An 18,164-nucleotide genomic window follows, 5' to 3' on the forward strand; every position below is an offset into this window, starting at 1 on the left:
AGCTTCTGTGCATTTGGATTCAAGGTTTGGCCATGGAGCGGGAGTCAAACGTCAAACAGCCAATGGGCATTTGTCAGAGCCGTAGTTTTATAAAATTTATGCCCATATAAGAGTGTTCATAAGAGTAATACTTTGAAATTTGATTTTCATTTAGAAAGCCCTTAGTCAAACGTAAACAAATTTGTGAAAAAAGCGTCAATTGAAATCTAATATTTGAAAATGTGAGGCTGAAGTTCCAATTTAAAATGGGTAATCACTATTAAAAATGATCTTATTCGAAAACTTTTCGTTTTTAAGGTCTAAGCTCGAATTATGTATTTCAAAAATGCCATCAACTTCAAAACTGTGAACGGATATTTTTAATTTCAAATTGTTAAAGTTTATTGATCGAACGTTCAACATTACAACTTTTTCGAAGACTGTCGAGTATTGAGGAATCCATAGCAAATTGTAACCGCCTTGCGGGAGCTGCGCTGGTCACCCTAATTAAGTAAGTTGAATAATTATTGTTAAGTTAGAAAAAATTATTTCTAAATCGGTATCACTTGAAAACAGTTTTTGAAAAAAGTAATGCAATTTAAAACTTCTTTTCTAAAAGTAAATTTGTTAAAAGTACCCTTTTCGAAAATAGTTTCGGTGAAAGGTATAAATTGATACATTTAAAAAATGTTATTTGTTTTCGAAACAGGATTTGACAAAATACATAATAATACTGGGCAACAAGGGTTTTGTTTTATTAAGTTTGATGAACTTTTGCAAATTCTTTTTTTTTTAACGCTCAAATTGAGATATTTAACATATAAAACCATAAAAACCAAAAATCATCTATTGTCCATTTAAGAGATATTCAATAAACAAATGTTGTGCTAAAAAAATACCCAAAAAATATTTTCTTTCAAAAATTCAAACTTCTGTCAATTGTCCAACTCAAATTTTTTACATATACCACATATTTATATGAAGCTTTGTGTAAGCCGCAAAGTCAAAATTTAAAAAAACAAGATAACTTGACACGTATCTGCCAAATTTTGTATTTGACTTAGTTTTTGGCTCCTGTGTATTTTAGAAGAATTACAGATTTTTACTATTCAATTCACCGAGTGAATTGTAATTCTTCTAAAATACACAGGAGCCAAAAACTAAGTCAAATAAAAAATTTGGCAGATGCATACGTGTTAACTTATTTTGTTTTTGCTCTCTAAAATTATAAACATTATTATCTTTGAACAACAACAACATCTTGAAGGTGCTACCACCAAGTGTTTTTATGGCTAGAGTTACAGTACTGTTTCACGGATGCCAATCCGATCATCAGACTCCTTTAATTCCATTTTGTGTGTGGTGCTTGGTCTAGTAATTTTTTCATTTGATTTGAAAAACTTCTTCCGTCACACTTGAGTATTGAACCTAGACCAAGCGAGTTCAGAAGCCAGTACACTACGCACTGCGCTACCTCGCCCACGTGGTTAGCTTCACCCAATTGCAGGTTTTCTTAGTTTATCAACATGCAAATGAATAGACTTAGCATTTTTACTAGCTCCTTCAAGTATGATTATTGTTTGTTCGGCTCTTTCATGTTTTTCTCCATAGTCTTAAGCATAGCAACAATTCGTTTGCATATACGAAAGTAGGAAAGTGATTAGAAAGATGTTAGGCGCGGGCCCTGATTATTTTTCATCATATTATGTTTACAGTTTTTTCGTATGTTTCCATACTTTGCAGTGACTGCTTTTTTTGTTCCGTCAATTCCATTATAATCTTTGAACAACAACAACATCTTGAAGGTGCTACCACCAAGTGTTTTTATGGCTAGAGTTACAGTACTGTTTCACGGATGCCAATCCGATCATCAGACTCCTTTAATTCCATTTTGTGTGTGGTGCTTGGTCTAGTAATTTTTTCATTTGATTTGAAAAACTTCTTCCGTCACACTTGAGTATTGAACCTAGACCAAGCGAGTTCAGAAGCACCTTCAAGATGTTGTTGTTGTTCAAAGATTATAATGGAATTGACGGAACAAAAAAAGCAGTCACTGCAAAGTATGGAAACATACGAAAAAACTGTAAATATAAACATTATTATTTCGTGCTGATTTTTGGTGAATTATTTCTCAAACATCAAATTTCACGGTTTTGACTTTTTAACGTCCATATCTCGAGTAGCAGATTTTTTACAATTTTGGTTTGTATGAGTAACTTATATAATTTAACAATATCTATCGATTCCAGTATCAATTTTTTTTCTACCACTTTTAGTTAAGGAAATAGCTTAACAGCTTAATAGCTGTTAAGGAAATAGCTTTTTGACCTTTTTCTAAATTTACCTCAGTTTCCCCTTCTAAAATGTCAAATTTCTAAAAATCCTGAATATGAAAATTTTTAAATTTAATTTTCTCTGACATAATTAAGTTAAAATTAAGTTAGTGAATGGTCAAAAAAAAAAATTCAGATGGTTTTGCTAATCAGTCGGTGATTAAATTAGAGGAGTTTATGAAAGTCACTGTGGCGTATACGTAACCTTTTTGTATGGTACAATCTTAATCTTTTTGAAATACGAGTGTGTAAAAAAAGCAAACTTTTAAACTTAATTGTTAAAAAATATACTTAACATAAATAAGTGTTTGAAAAAAAATGAGAGTTAAATTTTATTTTGACAAAATTTTGTCAAAAAGCCTCAATTCTTTGAATAAAACCGAATAGTATTTTGGTCTAAAAATTTCATTTATTATATTGTTTCATTCAAAATCCTTCCAAAGTATCATTAAATGCATTTCTAGCCCCCAACTAAATAGTGTTAAACTACGTTCTTGTTATTACTCCGCCCGACTCAACACCACTTGATACTTCACATTGTTGCTTGCTACTATACTGACTGCTGACGATGACACATTTAAAATGTGTGTCGTTAAATTTTTAATTCCAATTTCTCACCCGCGCATTTGGCTTTGGAGATTTGGATTTTTTTTTTGTTTTTTTTTTGAATATTTTATAATTTGTCTGCTATTTTGCAGTCTGACAGTCCTTTGAGATAAAAATCCCAAAGTCGTGATTATCGTCTTAGTCAAAGCTAATCCGACTTTGAATTCTGTTTCCACCAAAAAAAAAAAGAATCACGTCCATTTTTATTTTGTATTTTTGTACTAAAAACAAACAACGATTCCGTGATTGAATGCACACACTTTGGTATATATTTTTGCTGCTGCTGGTTTGTCTGATAGCATTATTTTTTTTGTTTTTTGTCATAATCGTCTGGTGTCTGGGTATGACTTTGACAGCTGTGACGGTCGGTAGCGGGGGTGCGAGATGTGATATGACTTTGTCTGTCTGTCTGTATGATTTTCTGTCTACTGAATTTGGAACACAAAGAATGGCCTTATTGTTCAAATATATTATAACAATAATTTTTTTCAGCAGCGATGTGTTTAATTTTTATTATTTTGTTTTGTTTGTTTGTTGGGTTTTTTTATATATATTTTGTTGTTGTTGTGATATGATTGGCAAATGAAGTGTGAACTTAGATTTTTGAAACCATGCATCGCCATCATTGTGATTCGATTTGTCTGGCTCGTGTTGCTAAGATGACTAAGAAATTGGGTTCAATTTCTCTCAAATCGTGGGTGATACATTTTTTATGGAATTATTTTATTTCGAAAGGCGCCAGAAACCCACAAATGGAGAATTTTATTATTATCATCGAAAAAAATTAAGAATTTCCGGAAATGATTTGGATTTTTAAAAAACAAACAAACAAAAATTTATTCATTACCTACATTTTGAAATTAGTTATGCGAACGTAGTTGTTATTGGGTTATCACGTCTAGCCGTTGGGAAAATTAAAATCAAAAACCCATCATCGGTATCAAGTCACGCAACGATGTCTCTCACGCAACAACATGAATTAAACCTTTAACTTTGATTGAATAAGAAATATTGTGGGAAGGTACAAAAATCACACAAATATAATTTTTTTTTTTAGGTTTTCGAAAAAAATTCAGTACCGAAAAAATGATGCATACCTATCAAAATAAAATGCACGACTGGGGTCGCACGTACTTGCTCTTGCAGTTCAAAGCACTTTTATGTTAATTAAGTTGTAGATTTTAAGAGCTGGCTCTATATAAATTAAAAAAAAAATTGGGGAAGAGCCGACATTTAAGGCAAAATTTTGAAAAAAAAATTTTATTTGACTTTTTTTGAAAAAATTAAAAATGCAATTTTATTGCAATTGCTTTGAATATTACGTCTGCAAAGTTAAATCAAAATCGTTAGAGCCATTTTCGAGTTATTTGGTTTGAATTGAAAAATTTGTATGGGAGGTACACTTTCTAAGCGAGATATAAAAAAAAAACAAAAAAAAAAACAACTTTCAGAATTCCATAAAAATCATCTGTACCAAATTTGAAGAAAATCCATCCACCCGTTTAGGATATGGAAATGTGTACAGATGGACGCACAACCGCACAACCGCACAACCGCACAGACGCACAGACGTACAGATGCACGGACGGAATTGCGAGACCCACTTTTTCGGATTTCTCCATCATCGTAATGTTGGTTTTGATTAAAACCTCAATTTTTTTTTTTTCGACACGAAACCAATACTTGCTTTATAGAGCAAGTAAAAAAATACTCTCAATCCATTGTGTGAAGCATCAAAAGCTCTATTCATACCTGAAAACCAAAAGTTTCTTGCAGATCTGGTTGCTGAGTTATTTTCATCCAAACATATTTTTTCTGCGGACCAAAGTCTCGAAATAAGTCTTGGTATGAGTTGATATTGAACAGGCCTATGAATTTAGGTAAAAAAAATTAAAAATTTAATTTTCTCATTTTTTCGAGCAAAAATCAAGGTTAACCCCTTGCCGAAAAAAAATTCATTTTGAAAAATTTCTTCCAAATTCATCGAGTGAGACATCAAAGGAAAGGTCTTTTTAAGCTCTGTTCATAACTGAAAACCAACAGGTTCGTGCAGGTCTGGTTGCTGAGTTATTTGCATCCAAACATATTTTTTCTTACATTCGGAGGCTAATATCTGCGGACCAAATTTTCGAAACAAGTTTTGGTTTACAGATATGAGTTGATATTGAACAGGCCTATGAATTTAGGTAAAAAAAGTTTAATTTCTTCATTTTTTCCAGAAAAAATCAAGGTTGCCCAAAAAAAAATGCATTTTAAAAAATTTCTTCCAAATTCATCGAGTGAGACATTAAAAGAAAGGTCTCTTCAAGTTCTATTCATAACTGAAAACCGAAAGTTTACTGGAGATCTTGTTGCTGAGTTATCTGAACCCAAACATTGTTTTGTTTTTTTTTTTTGTTTCGGGGGCCAGATAACTTGGAAACAAGGTCTCTCTTTTTTTGCAACAAAAAGTGACTTATCTTTTTTATCTATATTCAATTTTCCATAAAGTGTACCAAGACCAAAATACTATATCAAGCTTCCGCTTTTTATACCGACAACTACTTGATTTTTTCCCCTAACCAATATCATTCTACACAAGAATTAATAACTTCCTCCATTAAATCGACCTTGAACAAGAACAAAAGTCCAAACATTCTTTCTAACTGAAAAAGCAGCTGCTCCTTTTTTTTGGTCATTAAAGTAACAAAAAACCGCCTAGACAAGATTGAAAGTACTAACAAAAAACAAAAACCTGGTTCTGACACAGAAAACAAAAAAAAGAAGGTAAAACAAAACGCATCATAATGTATCCTTTTTGTTTGCTTCAACATTTAATCCTTTTTTTTTGCTGTGCAAAATCCATCTAAATCCTTCTTAATTTATTACACCTGCTCTGGCCGGCCACAACGAAATGCAAGAACAAAATCACACAAACAAAAAAAAAAAATTATAAATAAATTCTCTCCTCTTCCACTGCATCGTTTTAGCGCTGTCTGTTGATATTCTTCTCTGGTGTAACATATATGTATCTATTTTTGGCCTTCGACTGGCGAAAGGAATATTGGCAACACAAAAAAAAAAATGTAATCCTCATCCGTAATCTGGAACCCAAGGACACACTCCCTGGACTCTCTGCCGCAATCGCACGAAGGATGATGATGTGCGATGGCAGAGGTGCATAGCGAAAATGCATAAAATATCTTCTGCCACAATCATCCGCATCATCAAACTGGCTCTCTTTCTTTCTCTGGCTGGCAGGCAAGCTGCAACCAAAATATAAAAATTCATCCCGAAAAAAAAAATGGAATATAAGATTCCAAAGAGGACTCTGGTGTTCAACGATTCCTCTCTGATTGGGAACTACACCATCCCCCCGCCATTCCTATATACCAACCAACCAACGCACAGTGGTGATTTTGAGGAAATAAATGCTAAAAATGAAAATGCTATGTTTTCCCAAAATTTGGGAAATTTATGTCAAGAAATGTAAGAGATACAGCACTCCAAAATTGCCCTATTTTTCGGTTTTTAAATTTATGTAATTTTTTGCTCTTACTTCTTTTTCATGAAGAGTGGCAGTTTAATTTTTTTTTTTGGGAAAACAAATTTTTTTTAATAAATATAATAAATAATATGCTATAAGCTTTCAAAACAATAATTTAAAAAAAATGCCTCAATTGATTCCTTATCGAACAGTGAAAACTAGAAGGTTCTATGTCTTCTAGTTTTTGAGAAAATTGAAAAACAAAAACAAAAAATATTTTGAAAAAAGAAAAATCTGATAAAATAATTTTTAAATTTTCTCAAAAACTAGAAGACATAGTTTTAGTTTTCACTGTTCGGTAAGGAATCAATTGAGGCAGTTTTTTGTGTGAGTAAATTTTTTATTAAAATTCACAGTCTGGACAAAAATAGTATAAAATGAGTTTTAAAAAATTTTTGTTCGCCTATTTTTAACTTTGAAATCGATTATTTCACAAACAATTGGTTATAATATATTGATTTAAAAATTGTAATTAAATGTACAATTTTGATTTTCGGCAACGGTATCATTTATTACTGTAAATTTTTTTTATGTTTTTTATTAATTTTTTTTTATTTTAATATTTTTAGAAAACCGCCCCTCCCACGTAAACGGGAGGAGATAGACCCCCTCTAATAGAAAAAAATGTTTGTATTGAACTCCTCTACAAAAACACGTTATCAAATCCTGGCGCCCAGGTTGTCCTACTACGTGTCAAAATAACATTTTTGTTCTATGCCTAAAAGTTCGAATTTTTGTATCTGGGTTTAAATCGTAATTTTTTTTTTCTAAGCCAATTTTTAACTGATTTTCATAAAAAATTAATCGTTTTATTTGGAAATAAATATAATTTAAGAATATATTTTTAAAACAGCATGTTGTTATGAAAACTTATACTTTAAATTGATGTCGAAGTTGGGTAAATGACGAAAAAACTGGAATTTTTGAACTTTGTCAGCTTATAAATTCTAGGTGGTTTAATCAAACCACATGTTTGATACATTTTTGAAAAGGTCTAAATGTCTTCTATCTAAAACTATATATATATAAATCTAAAATGGGTACAAATTTGACGAATGTATATTTTTTCCAATGGATGAAGGTCCAATAAACCGTTTTTTGCCCCTAACTCCAGATTTTGGGGGTGTTGTAGAGTTTGTAAATAACGTTTCGCAATCAGTGCAACTAGCTTTACAAATCGTGATAGGTCTCCACCCGCGTATATTTTGAGTGTTACACAGTGTATTTAATTTTTTTATTAGAATCTTTTTTTTTTTGAAAACGGGTTAATACATTTTTTTTTTGAAATTTTGTTTTAGTGTTTCTAATTATATTTTACTAAATTTGGATTTTAATTTTTTTTTTTAATTTTTGCTAAAAAAAAACTATTAAAAAAAAAATTGGTTTCTATAATTTTCGAAAAAAATTCGAAAAATTCATATTGAAGGTTTTGAATGAACAACAACAACTTGTGTCTTTGCTAAACAAGAAATAAAATGGCCTTCTTAGTTTGGAGAATAAAACCACTTAAAAAGATTTTTTCGTTGTGTTAAAAAATCTTCAAATCCGAAAAATGCCACTAACATTTTTTTTCAGTGTATTTTGTCTTCACCAAATTTTGTCGAATTAAGTGAAAACGTAGTTTTGGCAATTTGTACAAATTTTTATTGAACCCCGTTGCATAGTTTAGATTTTATACAGATTTTTTTCCGCTCTCCCATACAAATGGCACCACTGTGCGACGATACTTGCACACAAAACAAAAGAAAAGAAGACATCTAAGGATCATCAGCGTTTTTTTGCTGTTTTCGGGACCTTGGCTTAGGTTTTTGTGTTCCAAACTTTTTTTCTTGCCTGCAAAATCCCAGACTGGACACAAACACAAAACTCGATCTATCCTTCTGGGATGTGCAACAGAGAACAAGGCTTCCCTTTGTATATTTGACGACGATGTGGCATGGTTGGATACTGTGCATGTGTCCTCCTGCTGCACATCCCAGAATAAGAATTTATTAATGCCCCCAAAAAGACTATATACACAAAATGGGCAGAACGAAGGAAGAAAAACAACAACACGTCCGTCGCGACGGTCGCTTCGGTCGCGTCGTCCTCGTCAACGTTGTCCTATCTAGAGGCTGCTGCGCCCTTTATAATATCAACGAAGAAGAAGTGGAGTTTTAAGTGCATCCAGCAGCAAAACAACAACAACACAAAATAAAAAAAAAAAAATCGAATAAATTCCCGGTGTCTGTTGGGAAAAATTAGAATGCATGTGCGCATCTTCGAAACAAAGCAGATGCTTCTCTCTGGCTGTTGCTGCTGGCTGGCTTGCGGATGGAGTAGAAAAATGCATCCAAAGTTCGAGGAGAGGCGAACCCTTCTTCAGTTAATCTCATTCGTTGCATCTTAAAAACTGGCATCTTGGTTTTTTTTTTATTTTTTTCTTAAATTCTGGATGAGAATTCTTCAAGCTTTGGCCATTTGCTGATGGCGGACTGTTGGTTGGAGACTGGACAGCAATTTTGTTTTTGTCCGTCTGTCCGCACATAGCACACGGATGGGCAACAAGTCAAAGATGTTGCTTTTCTGATGTGATGCTGTTTTTTGTTGTTGATTTTTTTGTATCTCTCCAGTTTCTGCCCCAAGATGATGACGCTGCAAATGATGCGGATGATGATAATGATGATTATTGTGGTGGTTGCGATAGGGATTTTTTTTGTCGCTGTTTTGTTGTTGTTGTTGGATGCTTCAGGATTCAGTAAAACCAGACACACAGATGTACACCAGCAGCCAGAGGTTTTGAATGCGAATATGTATAATAAGCCAGACAGATAGTGCGATGAAAAAAAAAAAACAAAAAAATGGACAGGGCATGGAGATAGGAAACAAAAAAAATAAAATAAAACATATTAAAACAATTGCTGCATTTGGACTAGAGAGATACAGATTGCTGCAGCCCTTAAGCAACTATATACAACAAATAAATTTTGTGAATCCAAAGAAGATGCATGTCAAATCGACAGAAAATTAAAATCACGGTTTACGCATGCGCACATGCGCGCAGAAATAATGAATATTTGTGAGATTGCAGGCAGACACAAAAGACAGCAACGTGGCGGATGTGTCTTAAAAAAAAAATACTAAGCTCGTTTGAATTACAAAGGAGATGGCACATTTTTGGGCCCAGTGTGTTCACTAACGAAATGGGTATCAAATGAAAGGTGACGGTAAGCACATTTCGTGGGTAAAATATTTTCAAATTCGTTAGTGGGATTTTGGAGATATTTGAGTTTGAAGTTTCGGATTTCAAAATCAAGATTTCAGCTATTTTTTCGAACAATAATTAATCGTAGAATGCGTAGAAAGGACTTTTTAGATTGGAAATTAGTTAATCTTTCTTTTTCTAGTACATCATTTTTCTCTAGGAGTTATACTTTCAAAGTAACAGAACCGCAAAGTATCTCATTCTCAGTAATTCCGCACTTAACTCTAAGGGTTGTTTAAAATATTTAAAATATCAAAAAACACACAATTTTCGGTAGTGTAACTATGAAATTATAACTCCTAGAGAAAAATGATGTACTAGAAAAAGAAAGATTAACTAATTTCCAATCTAAAAAGTCCTTTCTAGTTTTCTGTCCCACCAGTCGTTCTCGAGATATTGAGACATATGTGTTTTTCAAAATGGCGGTCGCCCCACAAGACCAAACAATACGCAATCTGAGATTTGTATATATACTGCAATACTGCATTCAAATTAAGCTGACGTCATAGCTTTTTCCAGATTTTTCCCCATTGACTGAACTATAGTTTCTATTCTTATTATTTAATAGGCATATTTCAGCGCATTTTTGTATATTTTGCTTATTATAAGGTTTTTGTATGTTTTAAAGAACTATTTTATATATAGAATTAAAGGTAACACATTAAGCTATCGAAAAATTGCAAAAAAAAGTGCATGTCACCACTGAATATTTTGATATTTCGATGTGCCAAATGCCTCGCTTAAAAAAATCACCTTTTGAGAAATAAATATCTAATATGTATTATTTTTTTAATAAAGAAAAAAACTTTTGATACAGATTTATAGACAAGAGAAATACCTTTCATTTGATACCAATATTATTTCTGTACACCCATTATTACGCATTCTACGATTAATTGTTCGAAAAATTAGCTGAAATCTTGATTGTGAAATCCGAAACTTCAAACTCAAATATTTCCAAAACTCCACTAACGAATTTGAAAATATTTTACCCACGTAATGTGCTTACCGTCACCTTTCATTTGATACCAATTTCGTTAGTGAACACACTGGGCCCAAGCTCCATAGAAAAATGTGCCATCTCCTTTAATGAAGGCTTAAGTTTTGTTTTTTGACTTATATTCAAATAGATGCTAGTTTTTGGATTTTCAGATACTTATTAAAAATTAGAGTTTTTGTCAATATCAACGCGATCGTCACTCCAATAAGAGGCATGAATTTCATTAAATGACGCCCGAGTAAATATTTTGTATTCTTTTTTTTTTTGTGGGTGCGGAGGTGGTGAAATATTCAAAAGACTCTATTTGGACCAGGGTTGTAAAAAATCATTTTATTTTTAATGCATTTGCTTTCCATTACAATTTTTTTTTAAATAGCTACTTCTTGCAAATAAAAAAAAAATGAAAAAAAAAATATTTATTGCAACTGAAAACCATTTGCATTGAAAAAAGAAAAATAATTATTATAACTGAAAATATTTTGCATTCAAAAAAAAATTTTTATTGAAAATAAAATTTTTATTGCAAATAAAAATATTTTGCATTGAAAAAAAAAAATGTATTGCGAATAAAAAATTTTCTGCAAAATGCAAAATGTTTGCATTAAATTTTTTGTTCGTTTTAATACTCGTCGAATTTCTTTCAAATTTAGCTTTTTGACCATACATAAACTTTTTCAACTATAATATTGAAGATGATAAAAGGTCAAAAAGTCAAATTTGTAAGAAATTCGACGAGTATTTAATGCACACATTTTGCATTGATTTTTTTTTTTTCAATGCAGAAAAATTTTTATTTGCAACAATTTTTTTTTTTTTTTCAATGCGAAATATTTTTTTTTTTTTTTTATTTATTTCAAATGTATTTTTAAATTGAAATTTGTACAGCCCTGATTTGGACCGAAAAATGCGTGCTCATAGAAGTCAAAAACTCTCTCATTTAACATTAACATTCTTCCATTAAGCTTGATTTAGATACTAAGTTTAGAATGTTGTCCGAGTAACAAAGACATTTTGTCTTTATTGATCATATTTATTTTTAAGATGCGACTTCTTTTGTAATTTCGCATTGAAATTTTATAAAGCGATATTTTGCCTCATTTTCAATTAGAACTCGAGCAGGTATATCACGTGTAAGCAAAAGGTAAAAAATGAGACCTAAGAGTATTGCCTTATGGTATCCCAACCATTTGCAAGTCTGACCAGTGTTGTCAGAATATTTTCGAGGCAAGCAGCCGATTTTGAAAAATCTTTTAGCCAAAAAATAGCCGTGAGATTTAATTTTTTTTTTTGATTTTAAAGAAGCCTTAAATAGCCAAGCACACAATTAAAAGAGCCAAAATCCGATAAATCGAAAACCAAAATTTTTAGGAGTGAGTTAAAAGTCCAAGGAGCTTGTTTGGCGATAAATAGCCGGCTCTGGAAACACTGTGTCTGACGCGTAAAATTCTGGTCTCTTAGAATTGGTTGGAGTCTATCGACCTGTATTTAATTGAATTTGATAAATTCGTGCCGTACTCTGTCAAAATCACTATAAATAAAATCACTAAGTAGAATTTGTTACTGTATATGGATTTTTTTTTTAGTACAAAATCAATTTATATCAGTAAAATAGAAAGTTGAATAAGCTCAAAAATATTAATATAGAATCAAAAAACTTTAAACAAGCGTCAATTTATTTAAAAAAATACACCATTTTCTTGTTGTATCTATGTATTTATTCTTGGTTCAAATGACCTTTGAAATATTTTTGTTAATTTTTATAAATTTAACATTTTCTTTTCAGAATGGTTTTGGAACTTATTGTAAAAAGTTCATTAATCCATTTAAAAACTCTTTCACCAAAGCATTTATTGTAATATTTTATTTTATTAATATTTCCGCTGTTGCGGTGAAAATTGTCAATTTACTACAGCACTAACTTTTTGTGTATAATTCTTATGGAATCAAATAGCGTCAATAAACATAAGCTTTTTGAAGTGAAAACTTCTTTCATATTCAAAATTCGGAGATAACGGTAAAAAGATGTTCTTTTCCAACACACGTTATATCTTTTGATCTATTGCACATACAAATTTGATTTAACTTTAAATTGAAAAATTTAAAAATACCTCAAAACACCTGTTGGCGATGACCAGCTACCAAATAAATGTTTTTTTTTTGCTTTTTGGATGAAATTTCATCGAGTTTAAAAAATTCTAGCTCTTTTTGTAGATGTCTCGTACACCTGATCGATATACATATTTTGAGCTAAGACAATAAGCTTTCAGATTGTGTAAAAATTTGTATAGGTTGTTAGGGAAAAAAATTGATTTAATAGCGTGAGAAGATAAAAATACGTGTTTTTCGCTTTTTTTGATGGAAATTGATCGAGTTCAAAAAATTCTAGCTCTTTGTGTAGATGTGTTAGGGGAGAGTGGGGCCAAATGTAACACTTTTTTCTAAAATCGATGGTTCTCCTACAAATTTGAAAGTGGGTCAACCAGACCTTTTTTAAATTAAAGACCCATGTTTTAGCTCCAAGATCCATCATAAAAACTTAGCAAAACATAACGGTAATGTTGAAAAATAAAGCTTCCAAAAAAAAAATCGTGTTGTTTCAACTTACCCCACATACGGGGCAAAGTGTAACACATACCGGGGTAGGTTGTACCAAGAACTAAAAATAAGAGAAAAATACCTTTATTTGTTTATATTTATTTATTTTTAATTAATAACAATAAAATCAAACCTCAGTCATGAAATTTTGGTGCAAATTTGTAAAAAGTGGAGCAAATCCAAGATTTCCAGAGAAAATTTGACAGTAGTCTTAAATAAAAGTTATTCGAATTCATAAATTGTTTTATAAGCTTTAGGAATTCAAGTGGTGGTTCGAAAATGTGTTTCCAATTTCAAAATAAATACAAATTCAATTACAAGCATTCATATTCAGGGTTGTTAATTATATTAGGTAAACAATTTTTCAGTAGAGGTAGGTTTTTACATGGTACAACTTGCCCCGGAAAAATGTTACAACTAGCCCAAGCATGAAATTTGGCACATAAAATTAATTTAAAAAAAAAGCGAAATTGATGTAGACATAACATATACACGCAAATTGAGCCAAAACACAGTTGCATATAACAAAAAAACACTTAGCACTCTATCTTTTTCGGGTAAAGAGGTAGACCAAAAATAAAATTAAAAAAAAAAGTTACAAACATGCATTTTTTGGGCACCACTAGTGTAACTTCTCACCCTGTCGTCTAATCTTCACCTGAAGAAAATGTGCCGGTAGATATGCAAAAATTGAGCATTTTTCTCCTTTACGCGTTTCTTAATATTGAAAGGAACATCGCTTTTTTTAGCTGTTAATTCTTACCCCTGTTACATTTAGCCCCACTCTCCCCTATAGACCTGATCGATATATATAATTTGAGCTCTTACAATAAGCTTTCAGATAATATAACATTTTTTATAGTTTGTTAGGGAAAAAATGCATTTAATAGCTTGAGAAGATAAAATTACGTGTTTCTTTCGTTTTTTTTTTGATGAAAATGATTGTTTTTATTAAATTATTTTTATACTTTTTACGCATTGTAAAATTTTTAGAATGGCTTTATTCTTTAGGAAAATTTTTTAAGCTTTTTAATGGTTTTAATTTAAAAAAAAATGATTTTTTAAGGTTTCACTTCTACCACGTGTGAATGCACACATGATTTTTTTTAACTATAGTATTGAACCTTATGTATGGTCAAAATTGTAAGAAATTCGACGAATATAAAAAAAAAATACCTAATGAACCTAATGCAGAAATTTGTGTATTTGCAATAAAATTTTGTTTTAATCCAAAATATTTTTATTTGCAATACAAATTTTATTTTTAATGCAAATATTTTTCAGTTGCAATAACTTTTTTTTAATGCAATATTTTTACTTGCTCTATAGGGCAAGTATTGGTTTTGTGTCAAAACCAACATGATGGAGAAGTCCCAAAAAGTTTTTTTTTTTTGGACATATAGGTAATATCTCTTTTAGAAAGTGTACTTCCCATACAAAATTGTTGAGTTATTTTAATTTTCTCGAAAACGGATCTATAACAATTTCTACTAAAATTGGTGTGATGAATGACCTAAACTATTCTAAAAAAACTCCATTTTTATTTTTTCTCAAAAAATTCGGATAGTGGAAATATGGCGTTACCACTTTTTTCAAAAACGGACATTTATGTTATTTACGTATATTTCGTTTAATGCTGGACGGATTTTATTTAAACTTTACAGATAGACAATTTTTATCATTCTTAATGATTTTGTGTATTAAAATTAAAAAAACAAAAAAATGGGAAATAATAAGAAGAACAAATTTTTTTTTTAACATAATTTTTTTAATTTTTTTTTTTCTAATTGTAACCAAATCGATGAATTACCCTAGGGTTTGCTAATATTTATGTAGGTACTTTTAACATAAGAGCAAGTACGTGCGACCCAGTCGTGCATTTTATTTTACTTGCAACAAATATTTTTGTTTGTGCCAATATTTTTGAGGTTCAATAAAATTTGTTTAAATATTTTTTTTTTTTTTAATTTCAAATGCATTTCTTTTTAATTGATATTTTCACCAAACAACATTATTATGCCGTTCGTCGCACAATAGTGCGAGATGGAAACAATAAACGTTTTTTTTTATGAAAATTAATAGAAAAGTTGTTGTTGAATGAAAAAGAGAATCGAACAAATTCCATAATAATTTAAAATGACTTTTTTCCAAACTTTTTCTAATAAAATATGAATTTATTTAAAAAAAATTTTTGGCCATAAATATTATCAGTTGAATTTCGAAGCAAAAAAGGTAAAATATATCACACTTTTGAAAAAAAAAAAAAGAAAAATTACTTCAATTTCAATGGTTTTTTTTTTATTAAAACTGAATTTTTGCATTGAAATAATTAATTTTTTCAAAGACTGTGGTAAATAGGAACTTTAAATTTTTGCTATTTAACTTTCAACTGTAAGGGTTATTAAATGAATAAAAAATAATTGTATGTTTAGATGTTGAACTTAAAAAAAAAAAATAAGTTACCTAAATTTTTTTTCAAAACTTTTATTAAAAAAAGTTCTTCGAAAATAAAATACTTTTTAATTTTTTTCATAAACCGTAATACATATTGACATTTCCTTTTATAATTTGAAATCATAATAAATGTGGCCAAAAAAAAAATTGAAAATAAATGCATTTTATATTACGACCAAGTTTAAAAAACGACATGTTAAAATTTTTTCAATAATTTTTTTTTTTCAAAAATCTGAGTTCAATTACCATTCTTTCAAAAGCCGTTCATTCAATTAACTTAATTTTAATTTTACATATATGACTAAGCTTCTAGCTTTTAAAAAATGAATATTTGAATATTGTAGGTGTTGCCGTTGTGTTCAAATATTTTTTTTTGTGTTTGAAGTCAATTAATAAGAAAATTGCATCTATCGCTTGAACTATTAAAGATTGTCCCTCACTCCCATATATTTTTTTCTTTGAATTTCCTAGACAATCTTTTGGCATCAGTTAATTTATGAAATTTAAGAAAAATTTTTGAAAAAAATTTGTTTTTGTTCACAAAAATCTTCAATTAAATTTAAAAAATCAAAACGGCAACACCGGAAATTTTTAATCTATAGACTTTAAAGTATTTTTAATTACCGACGTTTGAAAAAAAAGATCATCAAAATCTAAGCTGTTCGGCCGGGTTCCCTAATATTGCCAATTTTTGAGCTTTAGTTACTCCACTATTCTCTAAAACCTTAAAGTATGTTTGAACGGTTTGGGCCATGTTTGGTTTTGTTATCAAAATTTTATTATTTTTTATTCATTGAATCTGAAAATCAAAATTCGAACACTTTTTGATATAAATTTGAAATAAATTTGAAAATGAAACTACATCATGAACGGGTGGACTGATTTTCTTTAAATTTGGTACAGATAATTTTTTGGTGATTTCCAAGGTTGTTGGGTGGTTTATTTTTGTTTTTTTAATACCTATCTCACCTAGAACCTGTACCTTCCATATAATATTTCGATATATGTATTGCATTTTTCTCGAAAACGGCTCTAATTTTGATAAAATTTGTAGTGAGCGATGGTCTGAGTTATTTTAACAAAGCTGCGTTGCATTATATTGGCCTAGTCAGTATCAGTAATAAGCTTGCAAAATTGGTGGCCTTCAACAAGATCGAAGCAAAAAAACACATTCCCAGACATACTTATACAAAAAAAATCAAAAAAAACTGCAAAGTCTTGTTCTGGAAATGTTGAATTCAATTGAGGACGCTGCCTCTGGCGGAGCAGAAAAGCATTTTCGTTCTTAAGTCATGTGCTAAGTGCGATGAAAATTGAAAATTTTGCAACATTGTTGCGCTAAAATCAAATTGTGACAGGTAGTACAAGCTATCGCAGGCACACGGCACGCGATGTGAAGTTTTAGTAAAATACCCAATCGCAGACTATGCAGCGGCGTGACCATCATCGTAGCACACAACAAAAAAAAAAAGCCCACAACAGTAATTGTCGGCGTCGTCATAGACGTCAGGCGTAATAGATATACACCACGTTGCTGGCCAACAGCAGCAACCGCACCGTCCGATTCCAAGTGCGAGTATTTTAATTGAGCAACAATTGCAGCTTTATTGCGCACACACAAACACACGGACCGCTGAAGTTATCATAAAAGTAATTTACGCCGCCGGAGAGTGCAATTATTTTAATTGAAAAATGAAATAATAAAAAAAAAAACAAATTTACTATAACACAATCACCGCAGTCACCGCCAACGACGACAGAAGTTGGTTGGTTGGTGGAAAAAAAATGATAACATCTACGGTTAAAAACAAATTAAATGCACACAATCACAATCAGAGGCATAGAGAGCGGACCTGACGGCATGATTAGAATTTTTTTCGTTTGATGATGATGATGATGACGAAAGTCAATTTACTTTGTGCAAGAATGTTGCAATTATTATTATTATTATTATTTCTTTGAATGTTGGTAAATTAATCTGCACAAGTGCGAGTTGGAAAGATTCAAAGTAAATTACAACAGTTAAAAAAACATGAAATGAAATAGATGAATCAACAATTTTACGTTTTTTAGGTTTTCAGGCAGCAAATCTCTATTGAATAAAGGGATTGTTTTCAAAATACTATTCAGCAAAATTGTAATATAGCACTCATCTGTTCCATCATAACTTCTAAACTTCTAATCAGAATTTGATAAATGAGCTATCGTTGGCAGCTTCTTGCTTGCCCGCTGGATATAAACAAATTTAACTTAAAATAACGCCCTCTAAAGACAAATGTATGAACTGAAAGAGCTATGTCCCAAACAGGGTTCTTAAAATATCATTAAGAAAAATGCATTTAAAATTTAAAAAAAAAATACATTTTTATTGCAAATAAAAAAAATAAAAAAAAATATTTACTGCAACTGAAAATAATTTACTGCAAC

The 18,164-nt window shown here is 30.6% G+C and overlaps 1 protein-coding gene and 1 long non-coding RNA gene across 3 annotated transcripts in view; one reads left to right on the forward strand and one right to left on the reverse strand.

Moving 5' to 3' along the window:
- LOC129910739 (uncharacterized protein DDB_G0271670) overlaps positions 1-18,164 on the reverse strand; it is a 299,705-nt gene that overhangs the window by 138,671 nt on the left and 142,870 nt on the right. The gene's annotated exons all lie outside the window — the stretch shown is intronic.
- LOC129910741 (uncharacterized) lies at positions 136-7,313 on the forward strand. Of its 2 annotated transcripts, XR_008771544.1 has the most exons (3): positions 136-221; positions 298-490; positions 7,014-7,313. It is a non-coding gene; the product is annotated as an uncharacterized LOC129910741 (long non-coding RNA). The 2 variants fall into 2 exon arrangements; XR_008771543.1 differs by lacking the exon at positions 136-221 and having other exon boundaries at positions 228-490.

This window comes from Episyrphus balteatus, chromosome 2, assembly GCF_945859705.1.
Source record: "Episyrphus balteatus chromosome 2, idEpiBalt1.1, whole genome shotgun sequence".
NCBI classification, from domain to species: Eukaryota; Metazoa; Arthropoda; class Insecta; order Diptera; family Syrphidae; genus Episyrphus; species Episyrphus balteatus.